Source organism: Buteo buteo, chromosome 10 (genome assembly GCF_964188355.1).
Source record: "Buteo buteo chromosome 10, bButBut1.hap1.1, whole genome shotgun sequence".
Classification (NCBI taxonomy): Eukaryota; Metazoa; Chordata; class Aves; order Accipitriformes; family Accipitridae; genus Buteo; species Buteo buteo.
The window spans coordinates 42284087-42309367 of NC_134180.1; the positions used below are offsets into that span (position 1 = coordinate 42284087).

Genomic DNA, 25281 nt, shown 5'->3' on the forward strand with positions numbered 1-25281 from the left:
CAACTTTTCTCAGCTCAGGTAGTTCCTTTCTTGCTGGTTTGGTCTGCAGATCAGGTTTGTCTGTAATGGCCATTTTACCAGAAAAGCATTTTTTTTTTTTTTTTAATTGAGATATGATGTTATCTTTCATCTTTTATTTAATCCCTCATCTGGATTTTGCTGGTTTTTTCTGTCTGTGGTGCACCACAGATTCTTGGCGAGAAAAAGGTTTTCTTTCTCAAAAAACAAGGCTGCAAGGTCATGGATATGTTCAGTTTGACCTGGCAAATGTCTTCATGAGAACAAGAATCCAGCGGACAACTGATTAAGTTTCCACTAGCAAAAAGAACTAAACTTCAACAAAAAAAATCCTGAAGTTCTGTCATAGACAGCTCCTTTTGCAGTTGCTGCTAATTCACGTGCTCTGTGGTGTTACAAGCAGAGAGAGCTTCGCCTTAGTCCCATTGCAATGACCCCAGAAAATGTATTCCAGTTTGGAAACATCTGAGTAAAGTTTCACAGAGAAGATTATTTAAAAAAAGGGGGGAGAGGGGCAAAAAAGCCACACACTTTTAATAGGGATTATAAAGCTGGACAGATGTGATTGGGGTCCTTTGGAGTAGGGTTCCTAATTTGGTCAGATGGCCTGTCCCTGGTGGGAAAGGTAGGCATAGGCATACTCTGTATTGAGTTATTTCTTGCAGGCTGCTGTGCAAATGCTGCTCATGTATTTCTAAGAAAACAGCCAGACGAGGAAGAGCTGGGGGCTGCTGGTGGTTGGATACCTCCAAACAGATGTGTGTCGATAGCGGTAACTCTTGTGGTAGTACCTCACTTCTGCTTCTTGCCTTGGACCCTTGTCTTCATCCCATCCCTTGTATTTGCAATGGTTTTTCAGTTGCGCTCATGACCAGAGACTCCATCATGTCAAGAAAGAGCAAAAGTAGGTCTGTGTCTGCCTTGAGTGGAGTGTCTGCAGGTTCACCCAAAGGGTAAAGCAGTTGGTTGTGCGGTGGCTGAGAGCAAAAGCTGAGGACTGGGTAACACCCAGGTACCTTCAAAGAGGTATGAAGGTATTAAATTGGAAAATGCTGCAAGAGGAACATGTGTGGCCAAAGTTCAAGTGAATTGTGTGAAAGGCAGTGGGCTGGGCTCTCTCCGTGTTCCTGTATGACTTGAAAGCACTTCTTGTCTTGGGGCAAACCGAGATATTATGCATTGGCGTCATTGTTGTGATTGAGGATTTCGTCTTAAGAATTGGAAAAAGCTTTTTGAGACAAATCACTCGACACCTTTTTGTCAGCAGCCCCAGCACGAGCACATAGCATTTCTCTGTGTAAAACCAAAACAAACAGCCAGCCTGTTAATTTTTGGATGAAGGTGTAATCCCTTTCCAGGTGTGCTTCTGAACTGACGCATTTCAGGTGCCACTCACTTTCCTTGATCTCCTCTTGCCAAAGAAAAGATCTCACAGAAGTGACAGTAAGCTCCAAAATCCTTGATTTAATTCCTTCTCTAAGAGGAAGCTATCTGGCTTTCCCTGTTAGCCCCCCCTTTAACTCTGTTTAATGAAGTGCATTATGTGGGTATATGTGGAACCTTATGCTATCTGTTTATCTCTCCTTCTTTTTTCATCAAAACAGAAGAAAATTTGGCAAAGGACTAAGGCATCCCTAAGTCATTGAGTGATTTTTATTTATTTATTTTTTTACATTACCTTTATTTACCACCCATCTTAAGGATAAAAGCTTCCTAGTTCACGAGCTTTCCCATATTTTTTTAGTTTTGAGTACCGTCCTTGCTTCATGAGATAGAATGAACTTGGAATTTCTAAGAGCACGTGGTTGTACTGTGTTAATTTAAAAAAGAAATGAGGAGTTGTGCCCTGCAGGGTTCAGAAACTGGAGATGGCAGCACCAATTGCTCGAATCAGAAATTAGCCATTCCCCCAATAATGTGGATATAGATAAATTGACAGTTTTCTACCATAGAGCGTCCCTGCTCCAAATTTCTCCTGATTACAGTTCCTCAAAATCATGCCATTATTAAAACAGTAAGTTGGGTTGAGATTGATCTCATAGATAAGGACTGTACCTTGTGAGGTGGTGTGAAAGTTTTATGTTCAGAACTTGTGGGAATTAAGTAATTTGTGATGAACATTGACAGGAACTTCATCAGGAGAACAGAGCCGGGATTTCTCAGCAATCACCCGAGTCGTCTACTTTATTTTAGCACATTGCATGTGGGCTCAGGATAACGGTTATCATCTTGCTAGTTTCAGATGAATAAACAAAAATACTTGCTGCATGACTGCAAATCTCACCTTTTACTAGGCTTTCCGTGCACATGGGCTTGCTGCACAAATGGGATGTTACCTGTAACATCAAGCAGCTGGTTGAAATTTGTCATGTCTGTAGATTTGGTGTTTTTCATAAGGTTTTTTGTGGCTTTACCAGTCAAGTGCAACTCTTTTGTAATAATGAAATTCAGCAAGCTTTGAACTGTTTTTGCAAAAGCAAGAGGTAATTGAGATTGTTAGTTTCTAAAAGGAGGTATTTGGAATAGATAAAGCACCTGAAACTTTGTGGTTTGATAGCAATCCCCTATGTCATTATCTAACACTTTTCTATCCTACTTGCTTAGTGAAATACTTCAGAGAAACACACACAGTGTATGCTGTACGGTAGTACTGTGAACTATAAAAAGCATGCATGTTCTGAAAGCTAGAGATATTTTTTTTAATTTTTCATTGCATATTTGCTGTAGGTTTTGTGTTCTCCACATTTGATCTTCAGTTTCTTTAGGGGAGAGTTAGTTGAATATTGAATTGAAAATCAGGTTCCTAGTTTGTCAGATGAAGATTTCTCATGAAGAATAATATTTTATTTTTTTTATAGCTAGTGCACGCTTTGCAGACTGGGATAACAAGTATTCATTTTTTTTTCATCAGAAAAAACCCACTATTATTGTTATTACTATTTTTTTTTGGTGACTAAAAACTGAAACAGGAAATGACCTGAGACACAGTTTCCATGACACCCTCTCACTTGAATCCAGTTTTCAAGAAGATGAAAGGCCAAAGCAGTCTTTTGATAGTGAGCAGCTAATTGGGTGGCTGATAGAGGCAGGTTTTTCTGTGTGAAAAAAATAAAGGAGAAAAGAAGTGGAACAGCTGTGTTTTGGTACATATGTATAATGCCAGATAAAACTCTCCAAGGACAAGGAAGTACAGTAATGCCTCAGTGAAAGGAAAATTAAGAATCTTTGAAAGCATAGATGTGGCTTTTTTGGGGGAGCTCGTATTTAAAATAAAAATCTACTGGAACGAATGTGTTAATAAATAATGGATTTGTAAAATCAGAACAGAACCTCTTGCTCAGTGCGAAATGTGGTGTTGGTTTTTGTTTCTGTCTAGGCAAATCCTAAGAAAATGGCAATGTGCTTAGGGTTTTGTTTTTTTTTTTTTGCTGTTTCCTTTGCTCAGCATGTTCCTACCCAGAAAGATGTGGTTGGAGGGGCCAGGTCTGCTGTTACTGCAGCTCACCTGAGGGTAGTTCATGGACTTCCTCACTTTTGATCATTGCTTTTGCCCCTCCTCTAATAGTGTGTGTTAAAAATGTCACCATGCAAAAGTAGAATGTAGGAATTTGTCTTTTTGGAATATAAACTTAAACCTGAGAAGTCTCTTCTGCTGGTAATGGGGATGCTGATCAGGGTGTTAACGTACACGTACACATCTTCCGAGACATGGCAAAGGCGATAAATATTTAAAATATAGTGAAATACTTAGCAAAAGGACTTTTTTTGATAAATGGTTTGAATCTCAGATAATAAAGCAGATTAAATGCTAGATATTCAGACAGTTCTAAAGGAAGTTTATTTTACTTTCTAGGAATTGACACAATATGAAGTGAGTGCAGGTTCCCTATATCCATACACCTGGGTAGAAAAAGAGAGTACAAATCATACAGTCCTGCCTTGTTGATTTTTCCCTCTGCCATCCCACTTAGTTTGGGAACTGCAGATGTCTGAACAAATTATTTCTTTTCCGAAAGCTGGTGTTTTAAGTTGATAAACTTCTAAGCCCATTAGTAACTGGTGCCTGGCGTCTATTCTTGATTTGAGGGACCAAGTCCTGAAGGAATCCTAATAAGTTGAGTTGTAGACCGAGATGCGAGTTTCTAAGTAAAGTGGTAGTGTTTGCTTCTGCTACAGCATCTCAAGGTGTTAGTGCTGTTGTATTTTGTATCTCTTAAAACATAGGCAGTGCACTACAATTGATGACTTTTTGTTTATAAACTGTTTATAAAATTGTCCTATCCAGATACTGAAATGAGAAACTAGGTTTTAAAAGTTCCTTTTTTTAATTCCATGAAAATAGATGGTGTGAAGGACATATTGAATACAGTTTCAGGTTTACTCCAGTGAAGTAGGGAGCAAGTAACTTGGAGTTGTGGATTCAGATACAGGCTGTGGTTAGATGTGTTGGCAGATGACGGCACATCCAGCCTCACAGCTGGCTGCTGTGCAAGGAGGAGGTCCTTCTCTGGGCACATGCTCCTGCTATATCAGGCCTAGAGTTGCTGAGCAAGCTCATGAGAACCTGCTTTATTTTCAGCAGGGTTCTGTCAAACTCAACCTACAGCCTAGTGGCTTGGTTTTAATAGCAAACCATGTATTCAGGAGGGTTACAAAAGCGGTTGAGCTGATCCTGCCTGCTGAGAGGAGAGGGTCTTGCTTGCCCCTCCACTGCCGCCAGCCCTGTGGTCCATCCCTTGGGCTGTCTTAGCTGGCTGCACCCACCCGTGCAGTAAAACATGACTCCTTTCCCCTACCCTGAGATTAGCCTGGGCTTTTAAACGGTTGGGTGGATTTTCATGCCTTGCTCCTTCTTCAATAGGTGTTTTTCTGTCCAGATGGAGAAGATAATTGCCTTATCTAATGTGTTTCTTGCCACTGTGCGTGGGTTACCTTTGTTTTCCCATGAAGTTTTTAATACCTGGAAGGGAAAGTTGTTGTAGGAATGGTTTGAGGTTACTGTTGTCTTGGGACCTTGTGTGCTCTCCATGGTCATGTGGTACCTTGTTGGTCCTGGAAGTGTTTCCAGCTGGTTAGTGCTATTTCCATGCATTGTTTTCTCCTTCTGAACTTTTTACGCAAAGTATGCCATCTAGGTTGGCATACTTCAAACTAAGTGAAATAGTCTGTTTTTTATCTCCTGAATATCAAAGCAAGCCTTTTTTTGAATGCAGGAGATTAGGATCTCCCCAATGAAAGCTATCTAAGCCAACAGTTTCTAGTCTATGTGAAAGACTTCAGTGGTTTGTGAACCTGAAAATCTGCTGCACCATCGGTAAACAACCAACAGGAGATGGGTCTGGAGGAATTTGGCACAGCTTTGGCTGATTGATGTAAGACCTTTTCACAACACCATCATGCACTCATAACTTCTCCAGTGGTAAGGAAGCAGCTTACTGTCTGAGAGGGCTGCTTCAACATAAATAAATAAAACCCTCTAAAACCAGCTTGACTGCTAGTGTTGGGCAGCTCCTCTGCCTTCTCCTATGAAGATCTTATTAGGCAACAGCTGCGGTCCCGCTGCCAGTTTTCCTCTGCAGACTAAGCCTGGGGGACTGCTCATTAGCTCCCTGCCTGCCTGCGAGAGAGGAGCATGTAAAATTAATACATGAAGAAAGGGCCATGGTCTGACACTGCAGGAATGCAGGTGGGCTGGAGCGATGCGCGGGAATTAAACTAACGTGCTAATCGCGCTCCTCGCAGGAGGCTGGCTGCTCTGTGCAATTTCAGTATTTTCTGGTATAATAATCCCAGTGGGTTTTCACTAACTCTTTCCAGCTCTCTCCACTGATAGAGCCTTTAATGTTGTGGTTTATGTGAGAATTTTGGTGAGAATTTTGAGAAATAGATAGGTATTCCTGCCTTCAGAAATTGGAAAATATTTCTTTCTTCATGAACACAGCGTGGCGTTTGCTGCTACTCCTGTGTGACGGTGTGGTGTCGAGAGTGTCATTTCCCAGGAACAGTGTCTGCATCTGGCAGAAATTTCTGTGCACTTTGAAATTTTGAAATCCAATCTCGTGCTTGGGCTGTCAGTGTGGAGCTTTCTTATGGCACTCCTTTATTTTTCTTTAAAGGCTGAAATTTTAATATTAATCCCAGAGTATATATTCAACTATTTTGCTCAGAAAATAGTCATTACATGTGCATTGTGAGAGGCTGAAATGAAAAAGAAGTCAATCTGCTGTTGTACATAGGAGGCAGAGGGTAGCGTGTTTCCGTCCAGCTGTGACAGTCCTACGGGTCCTGCTACCCCAGGGATCATCCCTCTGTCCCTGTCCCTTTCTTGTAACAAATCTGTTTTATCTGAGATTAAATGAAATCAATCTGAAAAAAAATGGTAGCGAGATCTTCCAGAAGCAGCCATTTCATGATAATTTTGAAATTCAATGCTAAAGAAAACAAGTATTTCATATAGATGCTGTTGCCAGAGCCCACTAAAATGCATTTATTCTCCTGAGTACTTTATATGGAAAATGTTTAGCAGGCAGGAAGTATGGAATCTTTTTTGCACCTTTTCTAACATTTATCTTCGGAACAGGTGGAACAATAACTGCTTAATAAAGGTGTTTGTCTTAAATGTAGCTATTCAGGAGGCTACAGAACAAATAAATTGGAGATTAAACCAAACGCAGTTTAGCAACAGGGAAGATAAAGTTGAGAGAAAAAATGGGAAGCCAGGTCTCATTTTCACTAGTACTGGTCTACGTCACTGTAATGGTGTAAGTGCCTCGAGGGGGTTGCAAATGTGATTTATTTACGTCGGAAGGGTCTTGTATGCTTCCAGCGAAGCACAAAGCAGTGAGTGAATGAGTGTTAGGTTTAAAAACTGCCTGATGGACTTAATGTTTTGTCAGCTGTACCACTTGGTAGGTACTGTTTTTAGCATCTTTCTTGCAACGTGCTGTGTGATGATTCTGAATTTCTGCATGTCCAGATGCATTACACTGGTTTCTGGAAGTCAGATTGCACCGTGCCACCGCTATTGCATGCCAGCTCATCTCTTCACGTAGCAAATTCGGGGTGGAACCTACCACTTTCCCCAGTGTTAGCAGCTCAGTGATAGTTACTGAGTGATTGCTACTGAATATACAGTGGTCCATTCTGTATTGAATGCTTGACATCCCTCAGGCACTGACGACGTCAGTCCATACTGTGTGAGTTTGGTGTTGCAGCTGTAGAACTTCAGAGGTTCCCTCCTTGGCTGGCTGTTTGCCCCATCTCTCTGCTGAGGTATGCCTCACAAATAGTTGTGTTAGTGCAATGATTTGTGGGGCTGTAGTATCAACTGGAGTCTTGAAACGAATCCCTGGGATTGCAGGGGTTCAGCACAGCCCCAGCAAACAGTGGTGCCAGCATAACAGAAGTGCAAAGGTAGATACTTCTTAAGGCAGATTTGTTGCTTGTGCCTGCGTATATATGACTACACTGTTTGAGGTAAAGAATAATTGTGTTTTAAAACTTGCCAGTTTTAAAGATGGGTGATCATTGTATGCCAGTCTCAAAGAATTTGTCCTTCAGAGGCTCATTCTCATTTGTTTTGGTATGAGAAGTGCATTGCCAAGAGGTGCCTCCTTGCCCTGCAGCTGCTGGAGCAGCTGGCTGAGCTGCTGGGATTGAACTTCAGCAGTAATCACTGAGTGGGACTTGTTAGAGAGAGTGAACCATGTACAGTGACAAAACAGATCTAAAATTGTTGTTTAACTATTTGTGTTCACAAAACTCGAATTGGAGTGTTTGCTTATTAGCATTTAATACACAGAGACAGATGTAAAAAGACCCTTAAGCCTGATAGCAGAGATTTCTTTGTGCCCAAAACTTGTGTTTCTAAAAAGTAGTCCTTAGATCTGATGGCATTTCAATTGACTCTGGTCTGCGGAGGTAAAGGAGGACTTTTCAGTACTTAAAGAGGGCTTAAAAGAAAGATGGGGACAAACTTTTTAGTAAGGCCTGTTGCAATAGGACAAGGGGTGATGGTTTTAAACTAAAAGATGGTAGATTTAGACTAGATACAAGGAAGACATTTTTTACAATGAGGGTGGTGAAACACTGGCACAAGTTGCCCAGAGAGGTGGTAGATGCCTCATCCCTGGAAACATTCCAGGTCAGGTTGACGGGGCTCTGAGCAACCTGATCTGGTCGAAGACATCCCTGCTCATTGCAGGGGGACTGGCCTAATAAATGACCTTTAAAGGTCCTTTCCAACCCAAACTATTCTATGATACTTTGAGAACATTGTGGAAACCTAACCAGGGCTTGGAGTCAGTTCTGGTTAGTGCTGACCTTAGAATAGGCAGATTCCCTCACAAGAGAGAGCGTCTGCCCATCAGATATTTCTGTAGCTGAAAGCTATGTTAGAAGCAGCTGGAAAATCCTCTTCAAACTTGTGTTTGTTGCAAATGCCTGCCATGCCCAAGGTTAGCACATGCCTTCTGTCCTTGAAGAGAAGGGATAAATGCTCAGAACACTTTGTTTGGTTTTTTTTTAAACCAATATATATGTTTACATTAGGGCTTTGTCAGCAGTTGAATCTTGAAGGGTTGGGTTTTTTGTTGTTGTTTCATTTGGTTTTGGTTTTTGTTTTCCTCCATACATCTCCTGGGTCTGTTTTGGTGCTTGAACAAGACATGCCAAACTCTTAAAGTAAAACTAACTTTGCAAGTTGTAAACTTAAAATGGCATTGACACTGCAGAAATGGCTCATCTTACTTTGTCCACTCTTTCAACAAGGAACACATTGAAAACTAATTCAGGACACACACACACACACACACCCCCTCCCAGTTTCTTCTACACTTTATGCATTTGATAGCTTTATTGTATGAGTATCCTACTCTTTTTTGGTTATTTCTTTTAAGTGAGAGGACCACTGATATTTCCCCTATGAAATAACAGATTAGAGTAGGGGGCAGGTGTTACAGCTGAAATTACCTTTTTGATTATCCAGATTAAAGATGACTGCATCCCTTTCCAAATAAAAAACCCCAAAGATACAATAGGTCATTCATGTTATAGCTTCTTTTTTTCATTGCTCTGCAGGGGGCTGCATTTTGTACAAGCAAAACTAAATCAGAAACTTTCCTGATAACTTTTGGGGGGCTGAGCAAAGAGGGGGGTGTGTAGAGTGACATGGTAGAAGGTTAGGGAGGGTAGGAGGAAAATACATATTTAATTTTGGTTTGGAAAAAAGGGTCTCTGAATTGTTAGCATTCCAAGATCAAGCAACTAAACCTTCTAAAAACCCTGTAGAGCTGACAAACCAAACCAAACCAGGACATCATCTGGAAATGATTCTCTTCATTCTCTGTATTGCTAGTGTAATGAAATAGAAAAATTCCAACTCCTTGTAATTGTTAAATTTTGTCATGCAAATGCGTTATAGAGTTTGAAAAGGATTGTAAAGGTTTTGCTCTGATTTTCATGCTTTGAAGAAACCTCTGTGTCCTCGCTGCTTTGGTTGAATAGAGGAGCAGCTTGCAGCAAGACATCAGCTTTTCAAATCACTTTTATATGAATAATAGCTCATGGTTGCGAATAGGTGGAAATTGGATGCAAATATATGAAAAAATATTGAATTAACATAAGCAACTAGTGATTGCTGTGTTTATCAGATAGAATACCTTCCTAAACTGTTTTAAAGTTCAGCAATGATCATTCATCTTCAGATGATACGCTCAGATATTTCTTGGCTGGCTGCTGCATGCTTGGGGAGGATTTCGTAAGCATTCCACTTTTTTGTAGTTTGATGCAAAGGTCACCACCTCATAATTCTTCACATGTGGAACAGAGTGCGTACTGCGGTATGTTTTCTGTCCGGATAATTTATGTTTTTATTAGATAATGCTCATACTGGAGACTTCACTTTGTGGATGAGAGTGGAAGCACAGTGGAGGAGGGAGCAGGCGGTAGCCAAGTCTGGCTCATAGGGTCGAGGGATGCTGCAAAGCCAGGGGTGTCATCTGGAAATGCGGAAGACAGTGGTGTGAATTGGTGGTGTCTACTTCATACTTAGTGATGTTGTTATAATTGCCACATCATAATTTTTACTTAAAAAAATATACTTCTACCGTGTGAAAGTCTGTAAATCCTCCACCATAAAATACAGCTGCTTCATATTGCCACCTATTACTCATTCATTTGCAAGTGTAGGGAGAAACAGGAGGACACCATATTGTTTAAAACTCGATTTAATGTGTTCTGAGACACTAGAGAAAGGACTTTGCCTTGCATGGAGAGAGGGCTTTCAAAATTTTAAGATTTAATTTTTCTTTTTAAGAAATTTGATATTCTGTGACTTCTAACCTAACCCAGCAATTCATACCATTAGTTTGTATTACTGTGCTGTATCACATCTATTCTAGGATGGACATCACTTTTTGGAATCTTTTGAACTTTTATATTGCCTGATGCTTTTGATTTTGTAACCTTAGCCTTGTGCTTGTATCCTTGTTATATTTAAGAGTGAAAAGACATAGAAAGAATTAAAGTCAAGCTAGGAAGATGAGACTGAAGTGTTAAGCTGTTTTCAGCATAGGTCTGTCTGTTCCCAGTGTCTGTGTAGCAAAAACTATATTGTGAAAACACACAGTTCAATTGTGTCATGGAAGGCTTTGGAAATCAAAATATACATTACATGTTGAATTGAGAGGTAAGGTTAATTTGTGGGTATCAACAATTTATTAATTTATTAAAGTTAAAATTTATTCATTTAGATAAATTATCAGTATCAGTGTAATGAAAACATTCCTGTCCAATAAATCTTTTTTTTTTTTCTTTCCCTTTCTGACTGTCAAATACTGATACCAGTATAGTAGTAACTGTGTTTGATGACAGGAATATTTATTCCCTGAGTAGCATTAATCTACTTCAATTCTGTCTACATTCAAAGTAGCATTAATGCCTTTATTTCTCCTTGGTGTCTGAACTCGCTAATCCTGATACCAAAATGGATTACAGTGTCATTTCCATGTGTTCAGATGGATGTGCAACACATAGATAATTGCACAGAAAAGCAAAAGAAAGGGAATTTATTTAGGTTGCCAAGCTGGAGGTGGTCTCCATACACCCCTAAATCCTTAATTCAATTTCAGGTTCGCCAGTCAGTCCTGTTGGACTCATGTGCTGAATGAGGCTCGGCAAGCTTGTGGCCTTGTTTCATGCTCATTTTTGACATCGGAAGCTGTGCTTCCACCAGAGTAATGTTTTGATGCCTGTTCAGCTCAATTCATCATGTATTCATAAAAAGCAGAATTATTATATAATGCTTTAGAAGAATTACAGATTTTAATAAAATACTGTTTGTTCTAATGCAGCAGCATTTCATTGACATCGTGTATTTCTGAGTTTGATAAAATAACAAATGAAAGCTTGGATGATTTACTCAAAATGAAATAAAAACTATTTTGAAGAAGCAGCTGCTATTAAACATTCTAATTTGAAAACCCCTTTGACTGATAAATATTTTATGTGCACTGAAGCATCCTCAAAAATTAAATATGAATGAATGGTAGGAAACCTTGCAGTACTATGAAACATTGAGATTTTATAATTTCAAGTGCAAATGTCTGCCTAGGGATTCTTGATTATTTTTAATGAAGATGACACTGTACACATGATCAGCATGAGTGCTTCTTAAATAAGAGAGTTTGTATAAGTAGTATCTTCTGAAGGAAATCACAGCAGAGATTTATTTTGAGTAAATGAGCAACCTTTTCTCCAGAGGTTCCAAAATACTTTATTTAGACAAAGTTAAACATGAATCGAGATTAAAAAAAAAAGGTCAAATAATTCTCTTCTGTTTTGAAACAGAAATTGTTTTAATTGTGTTCATTTACCAGGAGCTGTGGAGCTCACTTCATAGTTTGTAAATGTTTTGTGAAAAAGCAGCTTGTAATAAGATTTACAGAAGGAATGAAAAACAGTAATTGCCTCTGTCATTGTTTTAATTTTAACAATGTGTGTGCGCATAAGTCCTTTTTGATCTTTTTAATAGGTACAACTCAACTGGCAATGACATCACATCATAAAAGGAATTAATACTACCATTATAAATTTCCTGGGCTTTTTTTTGTTCTGAAATGTTGGTTCCCTCTGGCTTAAATTCCTTTTTCACAGTGGCAGTCTGCTCCCAAATTCAGTTGTCTGCTCTGTTACTCCTGTCCTTGCAGTGTTGTGCTATGTTGACCATAAATTATAAGATTGTGTGGCTGTGCAGGATCCCAGGACTGTGCTTGTAGGTTTGTAGCAATTGTCTTGCATGTTTTCTGTATGTTTTTTAGGTTGCAAAACATGATTTTGATGTCAGTCAATTCTAGTTTTTCATTCTGTCCTCTACAGCCAGGATAGTGCAGGTCTCAGTCCAGTCTGCGCTCATCTCCTCTGTGCTTGGAAGGTTGAATCAGGTAAAAACAACTCAAAATAGACGGAAAACCTAATGCTATCTTCAAAAAAAATCTAGGCTGATTTTAAACATCTTGAAAGCTGTTTGCTTTTTCCATCATTTTTGTATAATTGGTGCTTCGCATGTGAAGGTGCTTTACAGTTTAGGCCCTTTAACCGTGTGCTTTTTCATCTGGACTGCCAAAACCAGTGAGCAATAAAAGGTAACTCCTTGCAGCAGGTTATTGAGCAGAGTCCCTTTGGATGGTGGATGGTTTATTTCCATGTTTTTGGCAACTGGTTAAGTCTAACATTAAGGATCCTTGTCTGCAGCGTGTTGTCATGGGGCAGCGTGGCGGTAGTGGGAAGGGATGCGAGAGCTGCCTGTGCAGCATCTTCTGGAGCCTCTTTGGCTCTTCCATCCTCCAGAGTGTGTTACACTGCTGTGCTGCTACCTGGGTGGGTCCACATTGAACTGATTAAATCCTCTGTTGTCATGTTTTGGGATTTAGTAATCTGCAGAAGCAGATTAATATTCACTTAAAGGATTCCAGGTTTTCTTAGAAAAAGAACATGCTTTCTTCTCTTCTGGTAACCTCTTCAAAAAACAACCAACCTACAAAACCCCACAAAACCCTTTGCAACCTGTAATGTTCTTGCTCCTTTTCTCAGCGTTTTCACAAAGAAGTTGAACTTTAGAAATAAATAAGAGTATTTTCAAAGGGCCAAAGGAGCACGGTTATTGAATATTGTCTTACCTTTAAGACTAGAGGAGGAACTCAGGAAACGGAGAACAGGTGATGCTACTCAATCTACAGCATGTGTCTGCAAACTGAAGTATAAATTAGAAGAATTAGTCTTTATACATCTTCTTTTAAAATAATTTTATTTCTTTTCAATGAGTGAAAAGGAATTACACTGAGAAATAAATACTTGATTTACCTTCAATACCTGTATAATATTTTTGTTCAGCATTATGTGTGCATGTATTTGGTGCTCTCAGCAAATGATCAACCTTCACTATCCTACAGTGAGTATATTTTACAAAGACTTCTTAAAAATAACAGCTTACAGAAGCTCATAGTAGTGCACGTCAGCTGGAGCTGGAAGTAGTGCATTTCTCTCTTGAAAACTCCAGGGTAAACAGTGGTAGATCTGGGACAGCCCCAGCAGAAAACTCTTCCTGCAGTGACTCTGAGGGTGTACGGCTTTAATGTGAAACCACAGGAATCTGACCACATGGCAAAGAGTATCCCATACATTGAAATAGCTGCAAAAACCTCTTCCACTGACTAAGGAAAAGGTGCCTATGTGGAAACTAAAACAATGCTGCATCATAATCCCAAGAGTCATCTTTGGACAGGTAAAATGCCTTTAGAGATTTTTTGAGGGGGGGGAATTCTTACAAATTTCAACTGCTAATTTGTAGCATCCATTTTCAAACACAGAAATCATTCAGATGATGTTCACCTCAGCATTGTTAATCAGCAACTCAGCAGAAGAGTGCATACTCTGATTTTTAAATTGAGGTTCAGTCTAATTTCCTGCTACTTTGTGTTTGAAAGATAAATGTATTTCTAATAATTTCAGCAAAACTGATTTTTAGAAGGCTGAAATAATTATTTTTAGTTAGGAAATACTATAGGCTGTTCATTCAACAATAGTGAATGACTATTGTTTTCATGGTGTGTATTTATTATACTTACTTAAGATGATAAGTACTGGTTCGCCAGTATTCAAATATTGGAGCAGCAGATTAGAAGTTCTGTTTTGTGTTCTGATTTTTTCATAATCCTTTTATGCTACTTAGTCTTCTTTTCTTGAAGTATGATTTATGCTAAAGTTGCTGTTGTGCAAGAGAAACAAGCAGAGATGAGTTTGGTTTTAAGTTTTGAAGCCCTGGTTAAATGACTCTCTGAATAATGACAACATTTGTCAGGGTGTCTTGGAGATTGTTATAGTACCTACAAAAATTTGGACTTAAATGTCAAATTATGTACTCTGTTGAACTGAATTAATTGTACATACCTGAATAACCCCCACCTGAATGCTGCTAATGTTAAGCGAACTTGAACTGTCTAGTGTTCATCATGTGGAGAAATGGACAATATGTAGGATGTCTATATTAGGTACACCCGGTATAGACATGGAAAAGGGAGTTATGTCAGAGAGCCATCTCCTTTTTTATTAGGATGACATTCTTTGTAAAAACGAAGTGAGACCACTAAAAAGCAAAATACAAAGAAGTTCTTTTGCTTGGTGCCAAGCACGCCTTGGTCTGCAGCAGGTCCCTCTGGCCGGAGCATTCTCCATCTCAGCGGCTGCCTTGGTGGAACTGTCCCATCTTCTGGGATCTGCAGTCAAGGACCCTGGAGCTCCACCCTTGGCTTGCAGCCTCTTCAGTTTGTAAAACAATGAGGGTGCAAGATAAAGGGCTCTCCTTTGCAAAATGTCTGATAATTTCTTGCTGCCGAAGGCTGGGTGTAGAAATTCTCATGGGATGGCTTGGCCAGAGCACTACAGAAAATGCTGAGGCGAGTTTTGCTCTTCTTCAGTGCCTTCCCTCATTAAATCTGGAGCTTTCTTTCCCTTTTCTGGTTTGGAATCTACTCTGCTCTTGATTAACACTGGATGTTTTGTTTGAGTTTTGGTTGTTGGGTGGTGTGGTGGTTTTTGTTTTTTTTTTTTTATTTGCTCCCCCCTCTTTCATGTAAATGAAGTCTTGCTAGTTTGCTTGCTTTTTTTCTTTTTTAATTAGAAGAATAAATGCTTGCATTCATGCACAAATTACTTTGAAGTGCTGTAGGAATTCAATTCATGAGCCTCCCCTTAGTCTCAATCTTTAATTTTTTTTTGGCGAACCGATAACATCTCATGGCTTTGCTCTTTCCAGAAGATTACATTTGTTTACTGCGGGTTGCTCTACCTCCTTCTGTGTCCCGAGATAACAAGTTAAACACGAGGAAGAACGGTTAATCGGCCAGCTCCCATTGAGCATTCCTGTAAGGTTTTGTTTCACAGAGGGGTGACTCATGCTGGACCACAGCTCTATGAAAGAACGAGGGAAAAATAGTCCGAGGGACTAATTGACCTCGGTTCAGCAGGAGCCAGCTGAAGGTGGGTTGCTGGATGCCGTGGGCGAGCTCTGCTCCTCTAGCCGTTTTCCTGCAGAGCCTGGGGGGTTATCACTGACTTTGGATAAGCGCTAGAAATTCACTTGGAAAAGTGGTTTAGCAGTTTCTTCTAGAGATTATCTTCTTTGCTTTACCGACATAGCAATTATTTTGATAATTTGCATCTCTACGTTATTTTTCAGGGTCCAGAATACAGCACTTACTCCTGTTGTAGGTGGGTTTATTCTTGTTGGTAGTGTCAGGTGGCCTTCTGACTCATGAAACATAATGGGGAGAAGTTGTCAGATAATTAGTCCATTAGTGTGCTTGCTCCCTGAGTTCATTCCCCCCCTGTTTTGGAAGCAAGAGGAGAAAATCCCTATTTCCAGTGCTGGTTGATGGGTAAGTCTCTTTTCATTAGCACCTAAGTATAGTGAAATGTTGTTTTCTAAAGCTCACAGAGAGTACCAGGGGATTTCAAATTTCAAGGTCAGAAAGAGTGCAAATTAAACTGATTCTTCTCTGCTTTTGTAAGCATCTGGTGATTGACCCACAGTTTTAGTGTGGGGGTCACAGCTCTGGGACTGGCACCATGTCTTCAGAGAATTGGAGAGCGGCCGAGCTGGGACAGGAACTCCTGGGGTCCTCACGCCCTGCTCGGCCAGGGCACCTGTCCTGTGCGGTCTGGATGCCTCCAAGGATGGGACTTCACAAGCAGGCACAGGCAGAGCTTTGCATGTGTAACGTCTGCTGCTATGAGTGCCTGTTCCTGGACATGCGCTCTGGCTGCCGCTGCTCTGGATGCTGTTCCCACCCTACCGTTTGTAGGCAAACACGGATCTTTTCCCTGTCTGTACTCCTTTGGCTCCCACAGCTGCTGCATAAACCAGGTTTGGTTTGAGAAGTGTTTTGGAAGGCTATGTCTGCAGGTGGGATATAGCCCCAGTACGTGCTGCAATTATTTCTTTCTAGCCCAGAAAATATGCTGACGTTAAACTGGAAGATTTTTTTAATATACATGCCGTCCTGTAAATCTCTGTCAAGAGCTTGATTTTCTAGCCACAGCACCTATGTGAGCCAGCATGCCAAAACCAGCCGTGTGAATATGGGGAAATGAGTTAACCCGTGCAGCTCAGCAGCCGGAGGTATCACCCTCTGCAGGCATCACTGCTCCAGGCCATGCGCCTTCGTCGGGTGTGCAGGTCTCTAAGGACTTCGTTGGGTTTGGTGAAGTTTGGCACCTGAGAGTTGGTGTGCCTGACCTCACCTCTGCGTGGGCAGCATGAGGGGGCCAAGTTTAAGTCAATTTTAAGCCCTGGGTCAGTTTGAAATGTAACAGTTATTCTCAAATAACTTTACATCCAGGTTGGAGAGAATGATTAAGATAATAATTGATGCAAAGTGTTTATCTTCTTGGGTTAATTTTTTAACTTCCTTTAAAATTTAATTGAGAAATTAAACTGCTGAGAATTTTGGAGTGTAAAGAATTGCTCCCGCTTCCTTCCACTCAAAAAAGGAAGGGTGTGGATTGTATCAAAGAAAAACAATGCAAATGAGGTATGTAAGCTGGTGACCTTAAAACTCTTCTAATTCTTAATACAAAACAGTACTATCAAATGAGAGTACTCTTGTACTTTTATTACAGACACTGACTCATACAGGAAGGTACTTGCGTACAGACAGTCTGTTTCAGGTTGTTACTCATCTATTATTTTTCTGTTGAAAAAAGTGTTTGTTGGTGCCTTGTGTGGAACCAGCTGAGAATTGACTGCAGTGTGAAGTAAAGTCTTAAACTTTTGTGTCTTTCTGAGTGCCGGCAATATTAGACAGTTATTGTTAAGAAGCACTGCAGCAGCAGTTGCAGGGGAAGGCTGTTATCATGATATTTATCCTATGTATGTTGATGGTTCCTGCTGAGAGATCCTGAAAAATGATACACTTGGACATTTAAAGAAAACAGTTCTGTAATTATGTTAGCATCAGCCCATTCATTTTATGCACAGAAGTTTAGAGTCATGATTTATGATCTATAAATTCCTGTGTTTAAGCTTGTCGTTCTTGGATTTTTTTTCTGATTCAAGTAGATCTCTTCAGTATGTCACTGCAGCCTTAGTGTTCCTGTGCTGCAGCGTTTCTCCAAACAAAACCCAACAGCTTCTGCCTTGCTTGTGTTAAACAGATCAGGAAACAAAATCACGTGCTCTCAGTGTGTGTCTGTATGTCCCTTTATTTTTTGGTTTTGGGTTTTTTTTTTTCACTTTGCTGTAAAATTACACAGCCCTAGCTGGAACATTACGTAAATTGAACTGTGTTTCTTCTGCGTACTTGCTGTATATTGAATTCGTGACCAAATTGGACAAGCACAGTAATTATACTAAAATGATATCAAGCTCTTTTGGCTATAGAATTGCATCTGTGTATTGGTCTGCTGCTTAAACATTTCCCCATTTTCAGTTAGTCATTTTGACATGAGCTTGAAAACAAACCAGAAAAACGAAACCCAGGGTTCTCCCAACAGAATGAAGTTTCAGGTTGATTTTGCTCCTGATAAATGATCAAATTTATGTACTCTTTATAGGGAAGAGCACCAACAAAATGCAGCGAGTTGAAAAATGTCCAGTAATCAAAAAGTTCTCAACCTGAAAAAAACCCATATAAATATTTATAAGTTTCACATCCTAGAGGCTGGGATGAGGAATAAGTGTAGGGAGAAAAAAATCCAATCCTATCGAAAAGACCATCTGCTTTATATTTTAAGGTTGGGTAGCATAACTTTCCTTTTTCTGAAATACTGCCATATACATTGTCATGAGTATAACCTTAGTCAAGTTACATTGGCTAAATGAATAATCTTTTTAACATGTGGAACCAATTTTCTTAGGGTATTTTCCCCTCTCACTCTTTTTTCCTCCCTCTTCTCTGGTCCCTTGAAAAAGAAGACTAAAAAATCTGCCGGTTCTTGATTGCATTTTTGGCAGTTACTCAGTTTTCCATAGCTTTCTCTCCTTGCAAATGCCTGAAGTTTTCCAAGGAAACAAGTTTATAAGAACTGTGCTCTACTTTGACTCTTTTCAGGCAATGTCGTACCTACTTACCATCTTCCCTTCTGAATATGGCTCTTGAAACAATCCCAAAGGCTTTTACCTCCCACAGGCTAATGATAGTAGATAACTGCTAACTGTGATGCTTTCTACCATCCAAACCTGAATACCAGTTCTTCTGTTGTCCTCTGTGTTGCACAAAATGTTTTGCTCCAGTGCTGGCTGCAGACCAGGGAGCAGAGATGTGATGGGCCAACTCAGCATGTGGCAGAAGATAGCAGTAGCTTGATTTGTAAATAGTGGATTGATAAGCAGTCTCCATTAAGATAAAAATTGGGATGAGAGATGATGTTTTCCTGCTTAAAACCTTCTCAGATATTGAGGAATGTATGCACCCATGAAGGTGTGTGTGTATGAGCACGCAGAGATACACGTCTGCAAATGCATGGATGCTTGCATCTTTAGTGCCAGGAGGTTCTGTGTTCACTTTGCTTGTGGAAAAGCTGTCTAATAGTCTCAGCTTTTTCTCACAATTGATTTTTTTTTTTCCCCACACACAAATTCTTCCTCATTCCAAGTAATCTTCTGTAAATTTTAAATGTAAAATAAGCAAAATAATTTAAATGAAGCTGCCAAAGGAGTCTTTCAGACGATGATGTGGTTTAACAACACTCCAGCAACGTAGATAATTGAGCACAGACCAGCTTTGCCCAATAGTGACATAGAAAGCTTCTCTGAGCAAAACATCGATGGTAGGAGATGAGCTGGCCCAGGACAGCAGAATCACAGGCTGTATGAGTCTTTGCATTTCCTCATTTTTTTTTTTAACTGAAAATGCTGGTTGTGGTGCCTGCTCTCCGAGGAGAGGCTGGCTGCCTGCACTCTGACCCCCATGAAAGCACCGACCTGAGCTCAGCTTGTGAACTCTGCATCACATTTCTCTTTGTCTACCTGTCTGATAAAGATAGCTGTTGATGCTTGACAAATAACATAATGAAAAAAGCATTAATTAGTTAAATCCTTCCTGAAGACTTGTTTTTTTCTGAAACCCACAGAAAGAAAAAGGCATTTGCAGTGTGATGTTGGGATATTCCTTTTAGACATGTAGCTGCTGCGTCTGTCCCTGGGCTTAGAAGGGTCTCTAATAATGGGGCTGTTGCTGTCATTGCTCTCATCCAGCTGGGTTTGCCTTTTGCTGTGCTTTCCTCCAATTTACTTTAGCTTCTTATATGTATATTGTAAATTCTTGGAGAAAAACAAGAAGCATGTCCTTGATCTCATGGGAACCGACTATTTAATGTTTCTCGGTTTTAGAAAATAGTAACAAAACATAATGTGATATGGCTTCACACACTGCAAAAATAAACTCCAGACAGAAGCCACAGGTTTCCCTCAAAACAATCTCACTCAGTGAGTTTCATCGGAAAAAGGATTTGTTATATATGTGTTTGCTCACCACTTTTGAAAGCATTAACCTTTAAAATAAGAAACAGACCCTGGTTAGCCACTTGAAGTTTAAAAAGTATTGCAGCCCTGCTGAGCTAATACTGCATGTATTTGACACACGTACATTTTGCTACTGCTGTTTTGTATACTTTTAAAATATTGTTTGGGTTTTTTCATCCTGTCATTACCCAAATATGACAGGTAACAGCAGTCTATGTCCTAAATCTGCTGAAAGTTGGGTTTTGTTTTTTTTTAAAATGTATTGTAGTATAAATGGTAAACCAGCTTCTACATAATTTACAGCTCAGTGGATATTTTACTAATGCTGTATTTGTTTTTCCTGATTCTCTTTGTCTCTAAAAATGTTATTTTTGTCAGTAGGGAGATGGATTCATATCTCGTCTGGCAAATAAAGTGATGTGCAAATGGTTGACTGCTCTGCGGAGCAGTTGGTGCTTGTATTTCGTTGGGGACCTTGGAGGTTTGGGGGTGGTGGCTTTTTTTGTTTATTTTCCTGCAGTGCTGACAGTCAAACTGGGGGCTTTTGAAGTATTTTCTCACTGCAGTGCATTGCTACTGAGTTTATTTTAATCTCAAGGAACTGAGGGAACAACCCAGTTAATATTTTACTTTTTATGCTAAGCTTGGCTTCGAGTCATCTCCCCGATTTAAAACTGAGTTGCCTTCAGCTTTGAATTATGAATAAAAGTCTCCTAAGCCTTGTTTTGGTACACCACAAAGCTAAACCCCAGCTAGCCCTTTTCTCTGGCTTGGTGGGAAACCTGACTCCATCCCACCCGGAGATGCGGGTTCGGGTGCTGTGCCCATTCATCACTGTCAGACCCCACCTGTGGGAGGCATTAGTCGGTGGTGGCCCAAATCTTCCCTGTCCCAGCCCCAAGGACCCCTGCCCTTGGATCATCACTTCCTGATTTATCTCACTTATCAAATATTTGTCCTGTTGTTCAAAGCTAGAAGTGAGGCAGGCTGCATTTGGTTGCAGTTAAAGTCATTAAAGGATCTATCTAGATACCACAGAAGAATATTGTCTAGGAAGTTGCAAGTGCTTTGACCCAGACAGGTAATTAAAGAGCTTAGGAAAGCAAGAATCTCTAATGTGCTGAAGATGTGTATTTGTAAAATAAACCCCAGCTTTCTCATGATTCCATCCAGGCTGTGGTCATCTTCTGCAGGCTCATGGGGACACATCACTCAGCTCTCTTGAAGCCTCCGTGTCTCAGAGCTGTCACGGATTGCCAGAAATCCTGCAGCGGTCCCTGCAGATACCATGATTTTCTCTTTCTAGGCTTCTGTTTGTGTAGCTGGATGCGAGCGCCGTGTTCAATAAGGGAAGGGGAGGATTAAGAGCACGAGTGATGTGCCAAGCATCGTGCTGCAGGATTCAGGTGTTGCCGGAGGCGCGGGGGCCCCGGGGATGGCGCAGGGCTTTGTGCTCAGCCCCCGCCTGCCCCACGGAGTTTAAATGTGAGTATAAAGCAGCAGGTGATAGATACAGCCAGCCAGACAAGCGTTATTTCTCTCTGAGCATCTCCAGCGTTTGAGTAATTTGAAAAGAGAATTACAATTTTACTGACTTTCCAAGTTAGACGTGGCTAAATCTAGAATTAATGTCATTTCTGAAGTTTGCTTTTGGAACAAAATATGGAAAATGCAGACACTTGAAAACTCCTAAGTTTTGAAGAAGTTTTGAGTTTTATTTATTTCTTAATGTTGTGTTTGGAAACTGATGCTTTGTGGTGGAAATAGCTGAAGTGAATGAAGCAAGGTTTGTTTGCCGTGCTGGGTGAGCTGTGGCAGCACAAAGGAAAAGTTGTAACAAAGTGCTGGTTTCTAAACCAAATCTTGAAATTTAATTCAGAGTTTGGATTGGGGCAAAAAAATTGCTTTTGCTCCATTTATTGTTTTTCAAGTCAGAAAACTTTGTGGAAGTCTGCTTGATGAAACCAAGCTGTTGGAGTCATTGAAGCACTGTGTGCACGTGCAGGTGTACTGCGGGGTTGGAGCATGACTGTGAAAAACAACTGTCCTCAGCCCAGTACCTAAGATAAGTAGTGGACAGCATAGAGCGCATAGTTTTGCCCTCTGCTGTGTGCCACAAGAACAAAGCTCTTGTCTTTTTTAAAGATGTTGGGTTTAAAGGAATTTGAGAATTCCTGAGAAAATGAATCTTTTTCACATAGTTGACCGATGTTCAGCAAGAACCTGAATATTTATAAAGATTATAATAAAATAGCTGGTGACAGCAAAAAGAAGGGGGGGCAAACAGAGAAAAAGAAAATAAAATGCTGTTTCAGGGCTTGAGGCGGTGTGTGATGAGGAGGCATTGGGAGCGGTGGCAGGGATGCAGATAGCTCCGTGTCTGGTGGAGCACCAGCTTGACGGGAGGAAAGGCTGGAGGCCGAATCAGTGCAGCAGTTGCAGCCTTCATGTGTTGCGAGAGCAAGTGGTGATGGGTTATGACAAATAATCCTGGGCGAGCATCTCATTAAACACGTGTGTAATTGTTCCTGTTGGAGTGAACTTAGCCTGCTGCCATCTGCTAAGCAGATTCAATTATACAATGTGGGGTGGGAGGAATAAGGTACAGATGCTAATGCGCTGCGTAAACTACGATGAGCAAGTTCTCCTAAATATTTAGATTATTTTTGTAAGTTTGTGGAGCTGACTTACTGTTGGGTCTGTGAAGTTCCTTTAACTTCATTTGGAGGTTGGCATTTAGCTCTGTTCTTCTACTTGAAGTTAGATCACTTTTTAAGTTAGTGAAATTAGCTTAAATACAACAGGGAGAAGTTTTTGGCTTCAGGTGAAATTCTGCATAGGAGTTTTTGAATAGGGAGCAGATATCCTGAGTAATCGGACTGTACCCAGGTAGGGACTGAGCAGTTATTAGCCTCGGGGAGCTCAGTGTGTGACGGCTTGTGTTTTCCTGGGTGGTTTCTCAATCCTTATTTAATTTTTACTGTTGGTTTAGGCTCATTGTCTGTGATGGCAGTTTGACTAACAGGCTCCTGCTACCCTCTCTCTGACACGCACAGTGCTTTTAATTAAAATAGTACAAGATACCATAATGTTTTCAAGAACTTGGTTAAGTTATAAATCAAGCAAAAATAGGTTAAAAACCTAGCCCAGTGGCCAAATAAATTTCTGCTGGCACTGTGACTCTTATATAACCCTGCGTAATGGTCTCTGGCATTATTTTGAAAGTTCATAAACACAGCTACGTGTTAAAGGGGTGGAGGAAGGGGTCAGCTTTGTGTTAAGGACAGAAAGCTCCATTCTCAGTAGCTGACAGTCTATTTCCTTCTCACTCCTTTTGATGTCTGGAGACTAAATGCTGCATGGAGAGAAAAATTCAATTCATTTAAAACATTTTGCATCAAAATGACATGCTTTAATGTATTTTCTTCTGATGTTTAAATTATCTTTTCATCTCATGAGGGGGGAAAAAAAAAGCCAACATGTTTGTAGTTAAAGTACCCAAGCAGAACTTTAAACAAAGGTCTGGAAGAAGAGGAAGTCTCAATGTACGGGCGGCTTTTAAGAGTAGTGCCTCTTTTTTTTTTTTTCCTTCTCCCCCTCCCCCCGCTGCTTGGCTCTCTGAGACTTGTAAACTGAGGAGTTTTATTGCTGCCCTTCCAAATGCTTCTTTAGAATTAAGAGTTCAAATTTTTGAAATTCCTGAAGTCCTCAGGAGGAAGAGGGATAAGGGAAAGTGATGATCATAAGTGGAGCAGAGCACACCAAAGGGTTTTCCAGGCTGGTTTTGCCAGTTACAGCTGCATATAGTCTTACTAGGAGGAAATCAGCTAAACCTGCATCAAGAAAACTCTTGGAGTTACGGACCAATGATTACACTGGATTTGGATGAAAATTAGACCTCTTTAGTAATTGCAGTTATTATTGCTAATGATTTGGAGTGCTGAGTCCGGCTCATGTTGCTGTAAACATGAGTCTTAGGGATTTCACAACTGTCACATCAAGGGAGGGATTCAACAGGGTCTTTATGAATCACTGTCCTTCATCAGATGTGGCCATGCCTACAGATGTATTGTCATGTGTTTGACATAACACTGATAGACATGGAATCCACTCCATCAGTGAAATCCCAGCTCCCCTTGAGGCTGGTAGAGAAAAATCCCATTGACTTACTTTTTTTATTTTTCATGCCTCCTCCACAATCTAGGAAAGAGTTTACCCTGTGTGTTCTTTCTGCTTGTATCACCAATTTTTGGTATATTTGAAGTCATAAGATGTATTTCCCAGTAGTTCACTCTTCCCTACACGATGCACAGAAGCTCCAGTAAATGTCACATCAGGTGCAATGTTAAAATGCCTTCTTGGACCACCCGCTCCCAGGGAGCAGCCAGCGCAGCTCCCTTACGATTCACACGGGGTCTCCATGCAGTTGTTTCTGTGGCAGGCACTAACAGCATCTCTCAGGTTTAGGCTCTGTTTTTGTGAAAAGCACAGTGTGTTGCAAACACCCATGTTTGCAAGGAAGTGTTAGCATTTTAATCAGGATCTGCTTGGAAAATTATTTCCCCTTCTATATTGGATATGTTGCTTTCGTAGAGGATGTTTGATGTATGGTGGGGAACTGGCCACTTCCTTATGAAATTAGAAGACCCTTCATAAAGTAATGGGCACTTTTTTTTCTGTTTTCCAATGTATAATGACCTAAATAACCTCAACGTAGCACGTGTTTATTGATAATGAAAAACCAACACTATTCTTGTTTTGCATGATACTGTTCTCTCAAACCTCTGTTGTGTTACGCAGCCACTGCATATTGCTGTTAAGACAGATAGCAAAGGAATATTTTAGGGACACTTGTAGGTCTGCCCTGAAGGGAAAAGCTGCCATTGGAAATGAGATATCTTGAGAGAGAAACTTAGGTGTATCAGCCAAACTTTTCAGGAATGCTGTAGGTGTAACCCAAAATCCTTCCAAACTTATTTTTCAGTCTGGAAGCAGAGTATTAACAAGGCATTGAGTGTTTTTTCCTCCACGTAACCATTGTAAGTTAGCAGGGATGGCAGTGTGGCTGTCACCTATGGAGGCACTTGCATCCCTTTGGGAACAGATGGGAAGCTTTCCCACAGGAGGACACAGCTCTCACTTCTGATACATCCTTTTTTTGCCATTAGTGAGCTCGATCTGGTTGTGTTCAAAAGCGGGTCTCATTTTTCTCTTTTCCAGATACCAAATGTGTCTAAATTCAGCTC

The 25281-nt window shown here is 40.4% G+C and overlaps 1 protein-coding gene across 1 annotated transcript in view; it reads left to right on the plus strand.

Annotated features, from left to right (window-relative positions):
- The window catches only part of CACHD1 (cache domain containing 1), a 111735-nt gene that overhangs the window by 13386 nt on the left and 73068 nt on the right, over positions 1-25281 (plus strand). The gene's annotated exons all lie outside the window — the stretch shown is intronic.